Source organism: Aquila chrysaetos, chromosome 25 (genome assembly GCF_900496995.4).
Source record: "Aquila chrysaetos chrysaetos chromosome 25, bAquChr1.4, whole genome shotgun sequence".
NCBI lineage: Eukaryota > Metazoa > Chordata > Aves > Accipitriformes > Accipitridae > Aquila > Aquila chrysaetos.
Genome location: NC_044028.1, coordinates 9,411,278 through 9,429,598, shown reverse-complemented (window position 1 = coordinate 9,429,598; position 18,321 = coordinate 9,411,278). Strand labels below are relative to the sequence as shown.

Genomic DNA, 18,321 nt, shown 5'->3' with positions numbered 1-18,321 from the left:
TTTCACTAACAATTCTGCGTCAATTTTTTTTTAACATGGATATGATGTTTTAAAAGAATGAATTGTGTTTTGGCAATATTTTAATAAAAACTTTCTTGTATTTGGCTGGACTACTGGCAGGTTTTAAATGAAGGTGAGCTTCAGAGCCTTGCCAAAGTAGCACATTACTGATTTTTCCTCCTTGTCCTTAAATGACCAACTCTCCAAAATACCCGAGAGAAAAGACGGGAGTTACAGCATGCCAAGAAAGTCTGGCAGAAAAAGGAGGAAAGCAATCTCCATAGGTGAAGTGTTTTCACTGGTAATTCCTTATCACTGAATATTCTCGGCTACACCAAAGCAGCTCCGGGATGGATCTCGACTGCGGCGATGTAGCTGTGCTCTGGTGGCTTCCGAAAGCGGAATCCCTCTACTGCCTTGGTTGGGTCACAGCTGAGCTGCTCTGGAGGAAGGGCCATCTCTCCGCTACGCGGGTCCCAAACCGTCGTCAGGTCAGAGCGTTGGGGTGGCCGTTACCTGCGGATGGGAAGGATCCAGCGCCTCAGCTTCTCTGGTACAACATTTGCACTAATTTGTACTTCACGCTTACAACCAGCGTTTGGTAACTGATAATAATGATCTTGTCTGCGAGATGCCAAGGGAGCCGAGAAGCCTGAAAGAGTGAAGCTCTTTGAAGTGGTAACCCAGACGCTCATTAAACGCCCTTGTTGGGTTTTCATCCTTCCTCTGGACCTCTGTCTGCAACTGCTCAATTGTTTCCATTTCTTCCAGACGCGCTATTTCATTACGACGCCTCCCGGATTAGATAGAAGAGCAATAAGAAGTTAATTGTTTAATCATTGATGAGGTTAGGCTAAACTAGACATGAATTCAGTTATGTAATTCTGAATATAATATTCTGAGATCGAAGAGAGCTGGTCCAAAGCTCGGGCAAAGGAGGCAGGAGCCGGGCCTGGCAGTCTGCAGGGAACACTCCTCCTCGCCCGGGGCTGCGGGGAATGGGCCACAGGGAGGGATGGGGAGAGCTCAGCCCTGCTCCCAGATCCCGCAGCCCTCAGCCAGGGGAGGAGGGAGGAGTGGGAGGCTCTCACCAGCGCTGGTTTCACCCTTTTCCCCGTCCTCCCTAGCAGCAGGAACAGAAATCTCTGGGGTTTCGTCCCCTCCTGGCTGTGTCCTTTCCCCCAGGCTGACCGCAGGGGGTGCCAGCAGACGGTGCCCGGCCAAGGCTAGGACTACGACAGCACGCAGCGTCCCACGCCTGGGACAGTGGGAAAGGAAGAGAGGATCTGGAAACAGGGAAGGGCTACACCTCGCTCATTCCCAAAACACTTCAGCAGGCCCCCTCAAAAAGCCCACTCGCCCCTCCCGGCCCTCCTCTCCCAACAGCTTCCTAACTCCCCTGGCATCTCCCCTCCCGCTCTCGCCACCGACGCTCGCTTCGCTTGCTCATCCCCGCTCTCACATCCCCACTTCTCTCCAACCAGGCTCTTTGAAAATCGTGGATCTTCCAGCAAAACGTCTTACTCCGCCCACCCCCTGCCGTTCTCTTCCTGCCACCAAAGCAAAGCTGAATTTTGCCTCCTTTGCTGGGACGTTTGGAGGCGGCATCGATCATGACGTCCAATGGGTGAGTGCTGTGGTGACGAGAGATTTTTGGGACAGGAGTTCAAAATGAAGCCTGTGCTCCGGAGTAACTAGGTGCGAGCATCACTGCAGCTACCTGTGTTTAGACTGCAGCGCTTACCCAAGCAAATCAATAATGCCAGGATGGGGATGATACCCTAGCGTGGATGCCAATAAGTAACCTGGTGGCATCGTAAGTGAACAAAAGAAATCTGCATACATCAGCATAACAATGCAAGCATAGATTTACATGACTTTATTAATTTGATTCATAAGAGCCTCCTGTATTCTGCTCCCCATTTTTATTGCCTCTTGTATATACTCATGTGCTTGACTTTGCTTTGCTATGAAGGAAAAATAATAAAAGATGAACCTGCAGGTATTATCATTGTTTATAGCTCTCATATATCTTTGCAAAGCAAAACTGGTTATTAGAAAGCCCAGCTATGGAGCAACGTTATCTCGGCATATAAGATGCTTTTCCAAACAGTGTAGTAAATACACAGAGTAGTCATACCCCGGCTGTTCCCTGGCATTAATGAACTAACACAAAGCTAAGAATCTGCTCAGTCTAAAATCCAGTGTAGATAGCCTTGCTGATTTACAGTGCTACTTTTGAAATAATTGAGTAATGTGCCGGGACATTTTTCTCTGGAGCCTTTTATTCAGCAGTTTTACAACCATAAGTAACAGCAGTGAGTTGATGCATCAGCTGGTGCAGCTCAGGACAGCTCCACTGAAATCACTGAAATAATTCTTGTATTAGAGTTGCCTAGTTATTTGTAGGAATTAATTCTTGATTCATTCTATGCAGATCTAAGTGTAAGTTAAAGGTCTTCATGTACCGTGAAAATACTCTGTAGTTGGTAGGTTAGCACTGACCTAATAACAGAGATTCTTATAGGCAGGTTTGTCTATATGTCTGTATGTCTATATGACCTTTTCAGTCGGATGGGTGGTGTTAGTTGGATGCTAAATATTATTTCAGGAGATCAAGAGGTAAATTGTGTTACCAAGTCTTCATGAGAATGAGTAAACCAACCTGTAAATATGGATGTATTCTTCTACCACCATCTAGGAATGGAGTCTAATTCTAATCGGAAAACCTATCTAGACAGAGAACCCCAATGTGCAATGATGTGAACTGTGATGGTTTGCTGGATTAAGGTAGCACCAGAGATTAAATTCAAGATCACTTTGTGCTATATAGCAAAAGTGGCTGGTTTTATTGGAGTTACCTATATGTGTAGCTCTCAGCTATAGTTGTATATACAGCATTAAGAAAAAATGAGAATCACATATAAAGAAGAACTCTTAGATACACATTCCTTGGTGGGGCTTACGGGGTTGTAGCCTACCCCCTGGGCACAGAGCACTTTGAAGCACACAAGCACGTGGTGTTACAGGGAAGGCTGCACTATGTGCTGTCACGATCAGGATCACAGCTCTATCCGAGTTGTTCCTCTTCCCATCAGTAACAGTTACAAAGACCTTTGCAAATTTGAACTCGCTTGTCCTTGCATCACCCCTGAAGTAATATTATATCCATTTTACAAATGGGAGGCTGAAGCACAGAGAAACTAGATGACTGTCTCTAGCCTCACCCACAATCAATGTGTATCAAATTAGCTTAATGTTCATCCGAGTGCCCAGATTTGTCTAGAAGAAAGTGTGATCATCACCAGAAAATGTCATTCACTTGTCATTATCGTCAAAAGGACTAGACAGCATAAAGATACGTTGCTGTTTGTCCTGAGAGCCAAGTCACTCAAGGTGTGTGTTTAAATGATAAAGTTTCACCCTACAAGTGGTCGGGTTGCAGTCAGGTTCAGACATTATCTGCTATCTCTGTTCCCCTTATTAGGTGCTATTAACATAGTTTAATATAAGTATAATAAGACTGTCTTTTGAATGAGGAATGCTGTTTTCTGTAAAACAGCAGGCAGGCTCCCCAGTTCTTATATTCTGTACAACAGATAGATAAGTAAATGCGGTCACTCCCAGAAGGTCACCTCTGGTGAATGCATGACTTTGCCTGCTGGGACAAGGAGTAGCGTGTGTCCTAATAAAAGGAACGATGAAATGAGACAAAAAACTCATTTTCAAATCAGAGATTCTGGCTACAAAGCAATTATTCTACATGCTTATAGAAACGTAACTCCCTACAGGCTATGATTTTTTGCAGGACTTTGGACCATAGAGGCACTGCATGCTTCCGTGGCCCTGTGCTTGTAAAGAAAATATGTGTTAGCTAATCTCATTCTAATTAGCTAATTAGTTAATCTCATTCTGTGCTTTACAGCACATGGGCCCTAGCACCACAGGCACACCAAAAAGCACCTGAAAGTACCTACAGCTGCTTTCAACACCAACAAACTGCTTTTGGAAATGTTTGGATGGGTAGTGATTTCCTTTCACCTCTTATTATTCTCCATGGATTTTCCCAAAGATGACATTTTGAACACTGGACGTCAAGAATGATGGGTCAGGTATGTATTTGTGTTAGACTGTAAGTTTTTATAGACTTAGTGAAGTTTGTGGAGCTGCCTGTAATACTGCATGTTCTGCCTGTAGATTTCTTACCAGACTCTTTTTATAATGACAGCCATACTGTTTGCACATTATGCTGAAGATAGAATAGGCAAATCCGCTGTTCAGCAGTGAAAGGGGTTTGTTCCTCTGCAAGGGTTAGCTCTGACTATGCTGTATTTTGTTGTTGAGGCCATACCTGCAAATGGGAGAGTTTAGGTGAGGGTAAAAAAGGCAACAATGAGTACCTAAGAAACTGCCACAGCAGAGAATGAGACAAAAATTCATCCAGACCCTAGTAGGAAGCAGACTGAAACCTAGTTGCCAGTGTGTAGGTGGTTGGATGCCTGCTGGAAAGGGAGACATTGGCTTAGATTGGCTACAGCAGTCATGATTGTTCTATGTTGTTTCCACTGTTGCATTTAAACCAGGTTGTTGTTCTTTTTAATTCTGTTTTGAGTCCTCTGAAATGTCAAATGTCATAGTTCCAAATGGGAAAATGCCAGGGAGAACAAACCCAACCTGACGTATCTGTGTAGCTGAGACCAGGGTAGCAAAAGTCACAGGTAAAGGCTAATGAACAGATTGGAGAGGGGAAGGGTATTGCTATCCTCGAAATGTAGGCTATAAGTGTCTTTTTTTAGAGAGTATTTTAGGAGTTGTTCTAGTTGAGGGCTCTGCTCTTTGATATCTGTGTATGTTACCGTCTCTTCATAGACCTGTACGCGCAATAATCCCTTTGTCAACATCAAGGCATGCCCTACAGTAGATTTGTGATCCCAGTGAAATGAGTGGAAGACAACCTAACCTACTCAGCTCTCTCTTGATGGATCATTTTAAGTTAAATTCTGATAAGGTCCCTTCTCAATGCTACCTGATACGTCTTCTCACCGCTCGTGTTCTATTTCTCTGCAGTTAGATTCTCCCCTGCATCCATCTAGGGCAGACAGGTCTCAGTTTACCTTGTTCAGGAATATTTTATGTTCTCAAGTAAGCCCTTGGTGTGGTGAAAAGTTTGTATCCTCTTTCGGAGTATAGTGAATAGACTGTGCAGTGGTCTACTGAAGGAAGGGGAATTTGTGTCTTTCATTGACTTCACCACTGGAGTGTTACCTCCACTACTTGATGTCTGAAGCCAGATCCAGTGTAGTTCTCAATCTCCTAAACTCATGTCTGCCTTCTTTCTAGCCTGTTGCTGTATCGCTTGTTTTTACCCCAGTAAACAGGATTGAGTAACAGCGTGCACGGGCACACAGTTAGCTGACTCTGCTAGGCTGCTGTAGCACGGATGAGCGGGCTGTGTTTACGCTGTTGCTCTCGCTGGGTTTCGGATGGCTGGGAAACTCCAGCATGCGGTGAGCATCACTTCAGCGCTGCAGGCTGTCCCCTGGGAGGCTGTGAGATATCACAGCTATCTCCTGGCTCTGCGGGAGGGAATTCTGTGTCGCTCTGGATCTTTGACCCAAAGGATCACTTAGATATGTGTTCTGGGAGTATGAATGAGATTCAAATCTACGAAGTAAGTTTGAATACATACCGAAGGAGTCCCTCTCTCCTGAGAAAAGCCCTAGTGATGAGCAGAAGGGAGAAGTAACTTCACCATCTGCCTTCTCCTGGGGAGGAGCGTTTTGTGCATCTCGGATATCAGGCTAGTACGTGTAACAAGCACAAGGAGACTGTGCTGCTGAGATTAGAGAATCTTTTAACTATGGGATTCCTGATCAAGGACAGAAGAAATAAAGATGAATACTAAGATGTGAAGTACAAGATTTGAATGAATACCATTGATACAGAAATGAAATCCAACAAAGCAGGGAGCAATACATACCTTCAAATAAATAAAAGACAGTGCATTTTGACAAAGAGTGTCAATCTGATCTCCAATTGTAATTATTTTGCCAAATCATGTTTAAAGAACCTGAACAAACCTGAGACAGAGTAGCTGAAGAATTTTCAAATGCAATAAGGAGTGCTGCAAATGTCTCTTCTAATTGCTGTAACGTATTCAGCTTGAGTTTCTCTGCATTGAGACATAGGTATAGAGATCTGAAAGGGCTGCAGTAACATCTGGATGGTGTTTTGGTGGCAAAATGGGCTGGTAAATAATGTTGTTGAAAGTGAGGAATGATGCTCTGCGTATCTTTTTTTCTGTGTTTCCACTCTAGCAGTAGCTTTCAAACAGTGTTAAAACTAAGATGCCTGATTAACGATCCGTCCAGGCACTTTTATCAGATTTGCAGAGCGGTTCTCAAGGGTAAAATTCATTAATAACTAATATTTGTTCTATTAAGTTTCCTAAACTAAAGTCTGACTAACGTGGTGGAATCCTAATCCTGAGCAAGAGTACTGCTACTCTTCAAAGAGATTTTACAGCCTTGATGATGAATTGCTAGCTGTAAGGGAGACTCTCAAATCTAGAATAACCTGAGAAGCAAAAAAAGTGGAGGCAACCACTTTACCTGAAGCTGTCCAGTGCTAACAAGAAGATGACAAGATCAGTCATCACTAGCCCAGTGTTTGGAAATAAAAGGTGGGGACTCCAATGAGCACCTATCCTGACATGTATAGCCAGTGCCCCAGTGGTATAAACCAGTACTTCCCACTGCTGTCAGTGGAGTTGTACCAGTTTACAGTAGATGAGAGCTGGGTCCTGTAATTCAGCAGACTGTAAATGTCAGATCTTACTTGCAGAGATAGAAAATACAGAGCACTGTTGTGATGCACTGCATGGTCTTCAGCCCTTAATGTACTTAATCAAGCAGAAATAATAGAAACTGGCTAATTCTGACACTTTCACTGTTCCTTTCTTCAGGAGAGTGTTGACTTTCCCAGACATCCCTGTATTAATGAATTTTTAGCAATATGACTAAAGGGGGGAAAAAGCAAATGACAGCAAGTTTGTTATTTGCACATGTTTTCCTGTCACGTAACATGAAGCTAATCCCAGCTATTCATATAAAGGTATGCTCTTGTCTCCAAATACTTCATTGCATCATTTTATTAGCGTTCTGCTGAGACACATTTCCTATTCAGGACCACTTTATAGTTACTGACAGTGGAAGGGCTTTTTTTAAAACAAACAAACAAACAAAAAAACCCCCACAAAACCAAAACAAAACTAGGTACAAGAACAGTACCATAATCTATTTAGAAAGCAGCGGGTTAGATCAAGTCTTGAATAAAATAAACTCCACAGGCTCAACTTAATTTCTTCCATATGTATTTTCTTCTATTCATTATACCACTGCAATACAATGCCCAGTGTTCCTCTTGTATAGATAAGCTAGACTTTGACTCTGATATAATTCTTTTTCTGCGCTAGCTCAACCACCAAGAGCCAAACACCACAGCTGAGATCCTCCAAATGGAGCTTTGAAGAATTTTTATTTCCTCTTAATTTTTATTCAGTCTCCTTGAAGATACTGACATGGAGGCAAAGGGAAGGGCAGCTCTTTCGGATACTGCGAAGTGTAGGCATAGCCAGTGCAGTGAACGTGCAAAACTTTTCAAGACATGTCTTTGGTGTACGGAGGGAGCTGTGTCTGCAGTATTCACAGGGACCTTTGGTTAAAGACAAACCTACAAAAACATCCTAACTGATGGTGCTGTGACTGAGCTTTTAAAGGGGAAGGGGGCAGAGCGGGGGTGGAGAACTTCCCAGGATGAAGGAACAGGAACATCCCTAGGTTTCTTTTGACCCAGACAGTCCCACAAGAAACTCACATTTTTAACAAGTTGTATATATCCTATCCTAGAGGTCCTATCGAAACGTTTCTAAATATGGGTGTTGAGGTTGCATATTCTGATTCAAATGCAGAAGCAGATACAATCAGTGGAATCTCGAGGTGTACGTCATTAGGGAGCCAATCAGGTAGATTTTATGCAAACACAATTAGGGCTTGCATGACTCAGTTGCTGGTGCTCTTGCTATCTCCTTCCTGCATTTATTCAGAACCCACTTTCAGTGCAGCTGAGCATATACCAGATACTGAGGCATGCAAACATTGGCTTTGTTTGAATAAAGTCACTTTTTGGCAAATTGGCTTCATAAGCCGTGATTATGCATTGATAGTGTTGATGTGTATAGTCAAGCTAATCCCAAAATATAGACAATCAATTTGAATCAAAAGATTGCTGAGGGAGCTGACATTGTTATGGGTAGGCATAGGGGCATTTCATTAAGAAGGGTTAGATTTTGTTGAAGTTATAAAATGCTGATGTAGGTGCTCTGAAACTGGTAGTAATGAATGATTTCTAGTATCAGTTTCAGGGCTACAGTATGTTAGGTAAAGTTTTTTGGCGTGTACTCTGGCAACATTTAAGAGTTGAGACTTTCTGGAAAGGCAAATGGCTAAAGAGAAAGGTTAAGAATGGCTCTAATTTGGTAGCTAATTGCTGTGCTTAAAGGTTTCTTGTCGATCATGGTACGTTTCTGCTCCAACGGCACTGACGCCACGCCACAGCTTGGAAGAAGCAGCAGGACAGTGCCCATGTAACTTGGCAAGATCCCTTCCCGTTAGATACGCTCCACTTTTATCACATCTCCAGGCACAAATGGTACACCCAGCCTTTTCACAGCAGTAAAAGTTTAGTTTAGGTCTCGCCTCACTGTCTGGATGTCCATGTCCTTCCTGCACCACAGTGGATGCCTTCTGGAGGGCTTGCCCCTCATCTCTGCTCCCTGTTGCTGCAGTGTTCGCTGGGCCTGGTGCATGTACGGATATCAGGATGAGAGCTGGGAGAGCCCCGGTGCTCCTGGTGCTCCTCGGCTGGCTTTGTGGGCAGGGAGGAACTTGTGCTCAGAGCCTGGTATAGCCAGGGTTATCACATTAATCCTGCGCAAAACGAAGGAAGTTCCTTCATTGGAAGCATTGTTCCTTTAGGAAGCATTGATGTAGATGAGCGAGTCTTTATGGTTTCAATATATATCATTCATGATTCTTCCAGACGCTTATCTTCCTTATAGATAACTAGGTTTTGTCTTGTTTGGGCTGTTTTTATTGCCTCATGGGTGTTTGGGTTGATGTACATTGCCTCTGTTAACCAGGAGACTGGAAAATCCTTGTAATTCTGAAGAGGAGGACAGGACAAAAGAAACCATTGATGTTTCTGATTTTTCTGCTGAAGTCCTGCAGCCCTGGAAACAGGTTATCAGCCTGAGCTCAGCAGGCTGTTTGGTACTTCTAGGGGGTCAGAGTTGCACCGGTATTTCATTTTGGAAAGCAAACCAGATTCGAGAGTGTTTGTACCATACTAACAGCAACGACAGGGCAAGCAGCGTTAGCAGCGTGTTATGGCAGCGCGGGAGGGCTTGGCAGCTCTGGTCTCAGTCAGGTGCCAGATCTGCTCCTGACTCACTGGGGAATTTCAGGCAAATTACTCCCTCTTTGGGCACCTTGAGTCTGTCTTGGGAACAGTGGCTGAAGTGATGTTTGCTGCTTTGTGTAGAGGGATTTTCAGGAAAAGTGATTTTAAAGTTATCTTAAGATAACTTAAACATGTCACAGGACTTCGTGGACATTGAAATGTTAAAAACCAGTAAGTTCTGGCTCAGGTGAGCTGGTCGGAGGTGTGAGAGCTTGGATGGCCATGAGACTTTGAGTGCTTGGAAAAACACCAATGTACATGGGGGAGAGGCAGCCAGGGAAGCAGTGGCAAGGATGAGATAGTCCTTGGGATTCTCCTGTCGTTGTGACCTTTGGAGAACATTGGATGGGGAGCGGGTGTGCAGGCGGCACACAGCTTGTGCGCTTTCTGTTCCCAGTTTGCCTTTATGTCTGGGCTTAGGAAGAGCTGAGACTGGGATGTAGCATACACATGTCTGTCTGTGCCTACTCCTAGATTACAAGAGTGAGTGTCTGAGCCTATGCCAGGACACCAGAGGTGATCACACTGATCCCTCCAGAGAGCTCAGGCTGAGTTTATGTCTCAGTGCATGCTGGTATACAAAGTGTGGCTGGTAAGTGACTCTAGGTTTGAGAGCAGGCTTAGGCTTGAACTAAATGGCAGTGAAAGCATCTTATAGATGCTAGCAAAGGACTGGGGTATAGCTAGACAACCATTCCTTCCTTTGGAATGTCTATATAATGTCTATAACGATATTGGATATCCAGGAGCATTTTGGAGCAAGAATCACAGCAGACTCGGCAAGGTTTCTTTGGGTTAACACAGTTCTTGTCAAATTATAAAAATGTGCTTAAAACTGAAGATGGTACTGGAGGAGGCAATGGATCAGGAAGCAGGATTTGCATATTCTTGTGAAGTATTTTGCAAACTATTTTGCAAGGCGTAGGTGGGACTGTAGACAGCCTGGCATAACCTTCCATCAGGCTGGGATCCTGGGTAACCAGGATACTTTTACTGTTCTGAGCATAGCAGTCTTAAATCTTCACGTGGGAACTTTCAATGAAGGATGATGTAAATAGACTGCTCTAGATATAAATTAAGTTTTAAGAATATGAAATATTCTAACTTTATTTAACTCATATTTTGAAATATGGCATTCCCTGCAAAGAAAGACTCTTAAATTGTGTGTACCTAGTGGGCACGCATTGAAACTCAGTTAACTTTTGCATTTGTTTTTTTTTTCCAGAGTATCGTTGGTATAGTATGATATTATTTACACAAAGTGTGCTTGGGCTTAGTGTTTTTCCATTTCCAAACTCTTAGTTTTATTTTCAATAGTAGGGAAACTGCATCAAATGTATTTACAGCTCACACAATGAGTCTTAAAATTGTAATGCTTCAAGAAGCGAAGAGATAAGTGACATAATATGTTATGAATGAATGAATGCAGCTAGAATGGTTAAACAGCTCTATAGCAATAGGTCTTCATAGAGGAACATGGGAATCATGTCTGAGATAAAGCATGCATTTTTGCTGGCATTTAGATGGCAAGACTGAGCAGAGGCAATAAGATCGTGAAATGGACTTCTTAACAGTCTGTTTCTCTGACCCTAGTTTAAGGTCAAAGAGACCTTGCGTGTCTTGGCACTGACAGTGGCTGGTGGTCCCAGCTGAAATACCTTTTAACACTGGCAGAGTTGGTGCTGGCAATGGCAACTGAGGGGTGGAGTGAAACGAGGGATGAATGCTAAACACTGGGGTCCTTCCCAAAGGAGGCATGAGGATGCGTCCCAGGCATTAGCAGCTGTGTCCCACGGGATGGATGTAGTGTCAGAGACTACGGGGACTTTTGCAATAAACTGCAGACTTAGCAGCTGGAGACAGTAAACTTGAGTACTTTGGTCAATTGTAAAATAATGATGAGCTGTCAGAGTGTTCAGTCTGAAAAGAGCTGACATGATTCTCAACTGCATCAATTAAAATATTCTTGGTGATGATGGGGAGCGTTTGTACTACAGTGTAAGACATTGGCAAGTTTTCATTTAGAATAATCACAAATATGAGAAAAACTATAAATTAGCTCAAATTTAAAAGCATCAATATTTAAAATAAACTAAGAAATGTCAAGTCTGTTAGGCTCTTCAAGGACAAGGTGCATTCACAGTCAGTGGGATTCTGTCCAAAAATCCACACTTCTCATTTATTTACAGAACTTTTCTCAGCTCCAGTGAATTAGCTTCTAATTAGAGGTCAAGCTTTTATAAACTAAGCATACTTGGGAAAATAAAAAAAGGCAACCTACAGTAAGTCATCTTGAAAGACAAAGTTGGAGGAAAAAATAAATGTTTCCCTATGTGCAGAAAATATTACAACAGTTTATCTTTTTATGTCATGGTGAACCTCTAGGAAGGATGTAAAGCAAGGAAAAATAATGGTGATGCCAGATATTAAGTTTAGAATTGTAGCACTTCATTTATTAGACAGCAGAAATCAAAATGTTCCAAAATGTCTATTTTGTCTGGAGGCAAATGACTTAAAACAATCCCTGTAATGGTTTATTGCACTGGTAAACATTTTGGGAAGCTCTGTATGGAGAATTTTATAATGAAATTGGTTAAATTAAATTTTGTGTAAAGAGCACATCACTTAATGGCTCTTTAGAGAGCCTACACACTGTGGAATTTTAATAAATATGAAAAACAGATTTTTTTGATTTCCACTTAACACTCAGGACCTGATTATTACCTTGCTACTAAGGAAAAGCTATGAAAATGGGAGACCTGCCTTTTCAGGTAAATAGAATAGGCCACAGAGTCCACTTTTCCTAGGCATATATTACCAGGGAGTAACACAGGATGACTGAACCCGTACAGCATCCCCAGATCTCTTATTGTTTATGTAAAACCTCTGCATTTACTGCTCGTGCCTGTCAGTTCAGGATTGTTTACAACTGTTTGTGTACATCTTTAAAAGCAGAAGTGAGCACAAAGCTGCATTGTCAAATTCTGTATTTGCCCTCATGCCTGCATGGGAAATTCCTAGTTTTGCATATGTGTACGTGAATGCTCCTGGGTGTGAATGTCGAGTATATTAAGTAAAATATTTAGACTGTCCATCTATCAGGTCAAGATGAACCAATAGTCACATGATAACGTGTCCAGTATGACACAGGCTGTAAAACCTCTTTTACTACGGAGGGAAATTTTCTTCTGTGCCGCTTAAGAGACTGCGGTTTGCATGCAACTGAGAATGTATTTTTTGCATTCCTAATAGTACACTCGCACTTATACAGATCAGACTGATGGTCTCAACTTTTGCATATGTCCAGTCCTTTGAGCACCAGGGCCATTACCAGTCTCAAGTCAAGAAAGTGTACTAGAGAAAGTTTAATATTCTCAGGCCTAATCATCAACTGGAGCAGATGCAACAAAAATACCATTAAAAAGTCATTTTACGTCAAAAGCTGTAAAAGAAATCTACTCACATGAATACTTTCAATAAAAAGATGAGGAGAAAGAAGAAGCCAACCAAAACTATTGTAATGGTATAATAGCCCATTACCACAGTTCATGGAAATGGCATCATACACAGTATTGAAACAGGGTAAAGGCATGAGCCATTAAGCTGTATTCAGAGCTATAATTGCAACCTCCAAGTTTAAAACATACTGGGTCTTATCCTCTTGAGGCGTAAACCAGTCTTGCTGCACCATTATCAATGGAGCTGTACCTGCTTACAGCCACCAAGGATCTGTCTCATTAGGTTCATCTGACATGCTGTGCTGGAAACTATGTCTTTTGCAAGCTCTACAGTTATTGCTGCCAAAAACTTTTCAACCTTGAGAGAGTGAAAGAAATGTGTGACAAAACAATTGCACTTTGGGGATAAAGCATCTCCTAAAAAAAAAAAAAAAATCTGTTTTTCCCTGTCCGGTTGCCAAACGATTCCTCCCACATAAGCAATTGAAAAGTCTCATTTGAGCAACTTCTCATGAATAGATAACTGTTGCAGAAAACGTATGGTCTGAAAGCCCATCATAAGTATTTAAAACAATCTTTTCTCAGACCCAAGGGGAATAGCTGCCGACCTTCTCTCACAAGCAAGTTCTGGCCAAATGTAAGGTCGCCGGTAAGACAGGCAGCCACTTGGAAGATGAACTTTTGTCCTTTCTCTTTCCACAAACACCCACCACACCTGAGTTCTCAGACCACCTACGAGGCTGATCAGCTGCCCGTTCCCTTTCAGTGCTCAGTCACGGGATATTCCCAACAATCCAGAGTGCTTCTCTAGGTCACTAGCAGAATTTCATAAATAACAACATACTCATATAATTCATACTGGCACAAAAAAGTGCCTGAGAGGTAGCGCTATCCTCGTTTAGTGATCTGAGACAAGGAGACATTTAAGGCTACCAGGCCAAAATCTCCAGGAAACGTGGGGTAAGGTCAGAGTAGTGGCCAGGTCTGCTGCTCCCCGGGAAATCATACTCTTCTATTACCTCTAGCCTAACTCAGCCAGACAACACCAAGATAAAATAATCAGAGAGAAATGTAGGAGGACAACTTGATCAAGCAAGGAGCTATGCTAGAAACTTGCTGGGATCGCTGAAAAACAAGAAGGGGAAAACAAGATGGGAACAGGTATAATATGGGTCCAGAAGTAGCAAAGATGTTATTGAAGGACAGTGTCTCATGCAACCTGGAGGGAAAAAGTAAATAAGGACATATCATCCTAATGGTGGCATCTAATTTGGCAAAAAGGCCCAGAAGAGCGCTATCCCATCACTAAACCACAGTGGTGAAAAACGCTAGGTGAGAAACTCCATCAGGAAGGCTGAGTCCTGGGCACTGACACCTTCCACCCTCTTCAGAGGCATCTGCACGTGCAGGATGTGGCTCTGGAGTGTGGGCTAATGGCTTTCAGACGGGTGGAAAACATTTGGAAGCAGCCACAAAACAGGTTATAAAGTTTGTCAGACTGGTGTTCCTCTGCGCTCCTGGGACAAGAGTGTTTTCCCCAAGAAGGAGCTGCGCAGTCCTATGTTGGTACAGCGGAGGCTGAGTGTGACCGTGTGAGGATAACGAGCGTTGGTAGGACTCTTGGTACTCTGGAATAATAGTATCTCTGGAAAATAATATCTCTGGAAAAATAATATACTCTACTGTTCAAAATTTAGAGTGACAGATAATTGATGTTTTACCTTGCCTTTTAAAACTTAAGTAAAAAGTAAGTTTCAACTATTTTTGTCATCTGATGTACAGGATTTTTATGCATTAAAGGCTCTGTTATTGTAACATTTATATAGCTGGAGAAGTCCTAATTTATCCCTATTGATTTTAACTTTGACTTACTTTTACAGTGTGGGCAAGCTTCTTCAAAAATCAATATTTTTACATTTTGACAAATCTGCTGCAAATGCATTGTTTTACCTATCAATCCTTGACTTTTGAGTAGCAATAAAAGATACATACACAAAAAAAAAAAAAAAAGGAAAGCAATACAGCATAAAACCTTCCCTATCTTACTTAACGTTGCTCACAGTAAGCCTCATTGAGCATATGTGGTAAATGCTCTCTGCTTAGTGATCAGGGTTTGAATTTAAGGTCTCACTCAAAATTATGGCTTTGTGGGATATATTCTATCTCAAATTGGGTAATTTAACAACAACGCCAGGAAGAAACTTTCAAAGTGTATTAAACTTTAGAAGCACATTAGAAGTACAGATGACCACTAGCATCCTCATTTTGCAGGCAGAGGAAAAAAAGATCTGTCAAGGTGTTAGGAAGGCTGTGTAGCAGGTAAGGAATTTTCCCCAAATGGATGTGCAGCTCCTGCTTCAGGCCCTGTTTGGTGGAGCACATCTGACTGTATAGGACCAAACTTCCTCCCGGTGTAAGTCCCCAGAACTGCGATGTTGCACAGGGCACTTGTTGCAGACAGTCTCTAAAAGTTCTGCTTTGTTGCTTTGCTGAAAGCCATATGATTTTGCCATTGACTTCAACAGCCACAAAGACACTTCCAAAATATTTTTATAATACATTTATTTTAAAAATGGGCTGCTTCCATTAACACTTCCCTTAAGCAACATTAACTTTTGTGACCGGCACTTAGCAGGTCATCTGGGGTCCCAGTGATACTGGCAGGATTAAGCAGGGTCTTAATCTTAATAATGAGAAGCTGTCAGGCAAATAATTTCTACTGCTGTTTATTCACAAATGTAAATTCCTTTAACAGTCATTGAGGGTTCTGAAGGACACCTGTTGTTGTTTAATTTTTTCCAGCAAATGCATTTGTTATGATTACGTGGCGCTGAGAGTCAGGAGCACCTTCCTGCCTTTTACAGGGAGCTGAGGAGGAAGGATGATGGGCACCTCAAGTCCAGTTAAATGTGCCCAGAAGGCGAATATCCAAGAGTGCCGCACACATTTCTCCTCAGGATGGGTTCGCTGGCTATTTTAGGGAGAGGTAGAGACCAGGAGCCACCGTCGCAGCTCTCACTGATTTCAGCTGAAAAAGTGGCCTTTAGCTCATGGCATTTGTTGGACACAGGAGCCCACTCCTGCATCCCACCTGGGTGAGGACAAGGTTGAGAAAAGCTCCTGCTGCAGTCCCAGAAGGTGCTTTTGACTGGCCCTGTTCCCCTCCGCACTGTGATATGCAGTGGCTGCAGCCCGGGAGCTGCTACGTCCCAGCCCAGCAGGAGTGACTTCTGGCCTGCAAAGCAAGGGAGGGGGTGCCCCCTCCGTGAAACAGTCTTCCTATGTTTAGCAGGAAACTGTTCTCCTAACAAAGAGTTAATGTCAGGTGAAGTCTCCCATGCCTTCCTCCCATAGCCCTGCTGGCAGGCTTCTTGCCGAAGTCCGCACAAGGAGCGCGCAAAGGCAGAAATTGCCTTTCAAAGAGAATGAATGCTGATGGCACATAATGCTTATTGCTAAATCCGTGCTGTATCTGATAGCATCATGCTAGATAGTTACAGTTAGTTGCCCGTTATTCTTCATCCTTAACCAGCAGGAAGAGGAGTGTTCGAGAATGTCAGACAGGGTAGCACAAGGTAAGGTACAGGCTTGTTATAAGGAGACAGTGAATCAAGAGCACAAAATGAGAGGTCTGGAGCCCTGCAAAATGAGGCTCTGAAATTCATATTGCTATTATTTAATGATAGTACTAATCCAGCCAGACAGTTTATTGCTTCCTGCTCTTACCCCACCCTGTAAGCCATCACCCATCTACTGCACAGTCTCAGTTGCTTTGGAAAAGTTTCTCCATCCGACAGAGAAAACAGGAAGAACAGCTAGAGACTACTCTGCAGTTCCTCAAATGCCTTGCAGTGTCAGTCACTCCACTGATCTGTCCCTGGGAATTCAGGGTCTTACTCTGTAACAGTCCTGGAGCCCTTCTTCCTGGTACCGCTGGAGACAGCGCTGGCTCCGAAGTCACTGGGCTGCTAAAATACATGGATTTCCCTTTCAGTTTTGAGATGCTCCCAATGGTAGTTACAGTGTCTTTCTAAGATCCCGTTTTGTTTTCAGATTACAGGCCAATGGCTTGATTTCTTGCTTGAGAAGGGTGCCTGGGGTGCCCCCAGCCCAGGTTTCAATGCTGTAATCATAGAGGTCTTGCTTTGACAGGTAAGAATGGGGAGAGCTTTCCCAATTTCTGGAGGCCAAGGACATCCCCGGGCATGAGTTATGCACGAAAATCCTGCTTTGTTGTTCCTTGTCGTTTCTCCTAATCGGTAGCCTCCAAGAGCTTGGTATCAACTGCGTCTCTGATTTAGGGGATAGAGATCAATTGTCTAATAGTACAGTATTACCCTTTTGATAGTTACTAATATTAGCTATATATAAAATGATAACAAGACAGTAATTGGACTGCCTTAGTGTGGGTTATTTATATTGTATTGCTTGTATCTAATCTCTTTGCTATTTTGTAGGATTTTCTGGACCCTCTCGAAAGCTGTGAACAGTCCTACAGTTTCACATCAAGCTGTGAAGTGCTATACTGCTGATAGTACACTATACATCAGATGAAAAATCAAAATGCTCAGGGCATGAGGCCCTCAGTGCTGAACTATGACATCAGGAGTTAAAATCTGGAGATAGTTAAGAAAGGCATAACTGCACTTTTGGGTTTATTTCCCACTCCAAGGACAGGATACTGTTCGCACTCTTGCCCTTTTTGTTTTTAGATGCAAGCCTGAATCGAGCCAAAGAGATCTTGTTTTGTTGAGATGTTAAGCAACTTTTTTATTTTTTAAATAAAAGGACTCAGCTAAGTAATTCTGACCATTTAATTGGAAAATACTCTGTACTGTTCTTGCTGACCCTTCTGAACAAGGCAACATTATCACCAGTGTGCAGAAAAGTCCCTGATAGAAAGCACACATTCAGAGTATCTTTAATACAGTACAAATAAGGGGTTGGGACTGAACTTTGCGGTGCTCTTGCAGTCATGCCATCTAGTCCTCTGAAAGTGCATGCCCTCTGCTTGCTTCCTGGGAAACACCAAATTGCATTATCAGCTGCTCTGAATGCACAGAACTGGTGCAGAGATTAGAGCATCTGACAGCATCAACTGTTTGTTCTGCATTCAGGAATACCCTTTTCCACAGATGTCGCTTATCTGCAATACTGTATATTGGGTCAGTACATTCAAGTAATGCACAGAAGTAGAATACCTGGGGTGGAATCCAGACTGGGAAGCACTTGGCACAGACTGAATCACGACAGAGCTATAAAACCCTGTTTTCAGCAATGCTGGACAGTAAAGCCAGAAAGAATACAAACAGTGTGATCTAAAATTCACCAGTTTCAGCGCAGT

At 42.8% G+C, this 18,321-nt stretch overlaps 1 long non-coding RNA gene across 1 annotated transcript; it reads left to right on the top strand.

Moving 5' to 3' along the window:
* The first annotated feature begins 330 nt into the window (after window positions 1-330).
* On the top strand, window positions 331-17,734 carry LOC115335809. The gene is made up of 4 exons (XR_003921543.2): window positions 331-553; window positions 1,485-1,627; window positions 3,926-4,112; window positions 17,435-17,734. It is a non-coding gene; the product is annotated as an uncharacterized LOC115335809 (long non-coding RNA).
* Window positions 17,735-18,321: the final 587 nt, after the last annotated feature.